Below are 2,367 nucleotides of genomic sequence, written 5' to 3'. Positions count from 1 at the left end.
TTATCTTTTCATTATAACTTTTTTTTTTTTTTTACAGACAGTTAATTTTCCAGAGGGAATTACTGCTCCTGCCTTTAATCAATTTGGTTAAGAATCCTCTGCCTTCAAATATATAAAAATGTTTATGTATGATTTATTTTATTTTATAACACTTTTATTATTTGGGGGTGGAAGGCCTGTGCCACTGTGGGAGCATAAAGGATAGAGGACAACTTGTGGGCATCCTGTTCTTTTAGCGTGTGGCTTCTAGGGATGGAAGGCATTCCCGCCCTTGACAGGTCTCATGTAGCTGGCCTGGAGCTCACCTGCATAGATCATGCTGACTGAAATCTCCGAGATCCCTCTGCTTCTCTACCGCTGGGATTAAACATTGTCTTTCTTTCTATGTGTCTGTTTATGCCCCCTCTATGTATGTGGAGCTGGAGTTAATTCCAGATTGTTGTGAGCCAGCTCTGGGTGCTGGGAAGCGATCTTGGGTCCTTGGAAGAAGCAGCAAGCACTCTTAACCCAGGTGACAGGCGCTGGGCCACACCTCTTTTTCGTTTTTAATTTTCAGGATTTTGAAGTCTTTTCCTATTGAAGCTGTTTCATTCTCCCATCTCCTTGGGAACAGAGCCCAGAACTTGCTGGTGCTCAGTGCTGTGGTCAGTCTTTACCGTGGGATAATACAAGCAGGCTGTGCAACCTCAGAGGTTTTCTGTCAACAACAACAAACTTGATATTGGTAACAAGCAAAGTGAACACCTCCAGAGCATAAGTGTGAGCTGCTGTCACTATACCGTGGCCTGGGGACTGAGTGTGAGCTGCTGTCACTATATGGTGGCCTGGGGACTGAGTGTGAGCTGCTGTCACTATACGGTGGCCTGGGGACTGAGTGTGAGCTGCTGTCACTGTACCGTGGCCTGGGGACTGAGTGTGAGCTGCTCTCACTATACCGTGGCCTGGGGGCTGAGTGTGAGCTGCTGTCACTATGCCGTGGCCTGGGGACTGAGTGTTAGCTGCTGTCACTATACCATGGCCTGGGGGCTGAGTGTGAGCTGCTGTCACTATGCCGTGGCCTGGGGGCTGAGTGTGAGCTGCTGTCACTATACCATGGCCTGGGGGCCGAGTGTGAGCTGCTGTCACTATGCCGTGGCCTGGGGGCTGGGGGCTGGGGGCTGGGGACCCAGCCTGTAGGTATTATTACAGTATGGAGTAATGTTAAAGAAAGTTAAAATTTAAAATACAGCACAACCATTTTACTATATTAGGGTATGTTTTCCCACCATTAATAGAGAGTAGAAAAAATATTTTTTCTTTTTTTTTTTTTTTTTTTTTTTTTTTAAGGCAGCAACGAGGTTTATTGGAGCGTCCTAATACAGACGCTGGGGCTTGCCCATGGTGCTCTTGATGTACAGAGCCCGGACGTTCTGCCAGTTTTTCTTGAGTAAGGACACCAAGAAGTTGACAGCCAGGTGGATGTTGTAGACTAGCTCGTCATCGGTCATCTTCACGTGGCCGACGGCAACGGCCAGACACAGCACCTTCTTCATCTGGAACTTGATTGTGGAACTTGATTGTGGATTTCACCTCATCCACTTTGGCCACCATGTTTTCATTGTGTGTCAGCAGGGAGGGGAACTTGCCCGCCTTGTTTAGGCCTGGGCCCAGGATACGTGGGATTTGCTTGATCAGAGACTCGGAGGCCAAAAAGGCATCATACTTCTTGGCCAGCTTTTTGACCAACTTCTTGTTCTTGTTAAGCTTCTTGAGCGCCTCGATGTCCATGTGGGGGATATCCACGGCCTTGGCTTCATCACAGTGCTGCTGGTCCCCCAGGACGCACACGGAGAACTTGGGGCGAGGGGTGGACTTAAGCCTGACGGTGCCCGAGAAGCGTTTGTCCTTCTGAGGGTCGTAGTTCTTCAGGCTGATCTGCAGCTCCACCGTCTCCAGAAACTTGCGGCGCTTACGCTGGTTCCCGTGCAGGACTTCCCGCACCGCCTCGTAGAGGGTGTCGCGTGAAACTTTGCTGCTCATGGCTGCGGCTGCGGGAACCGGAAAAGAACTATTTTTTCTTTTTAAGGACAGGGCTTTTATGGGTATAGTGGCAAATGCCTTTAGTCCTAGTGCTTGGGGTTCCAGCCTGGTCTTCATAGCCAGTTCTAGGCCAGCCAAGGCTACACAGTGAGGCTGTCTCCAATAAAAATAAATAAATAGGATGAAGGCAGGGTTTTGTAAGATAGCACCGATGGGCCTGGCCTTTATGGGCCCTGCTGCCTCCACTTGTCTAGTACAGAAGAGTATACAAGTATACCTAGTATACTGAGTCCCAGTGGTACTGGGGGCTGAACCCAGGCTCTTGTGAACCTTAGGAAAGCAATTTTT

At 48.9% G+C, this 2,367-nt stretch overlaps 1 pseudogene; it reads right to left on the bottom strand.

Annotated features, from left to right (window-relative positions):
* Window positions 1-1,313: 1,313 nt before the first annotated feature.
* On the bottom strand, window positions 1,314-2,065 carry Rpl10a-ps9 (ribosomal protein L10A, pseudogene 9; annotated as a pseudogene).
* Between the last annotated feature and the right edge of the window lie 302 nt (window positions 2,066-2,367).

Source organism: Rattus norvegicus, chromosome 4 (assembly GCF_036323735.1).
Source record: "Rattus norvegicus strain BN/NHsdMcwi chromosome 4, GRCr8, whole genome shotgun sequence".
Classification (NCBI taxonomy): Eukaryota; Metazoa; Chordata; class Mammalia; order Rodentia; family Muridae; genus Rattus; species Rattus norvegicus.
This window is presented reverse-complemented; position numbering and strand designations above follow the sequence as displayed.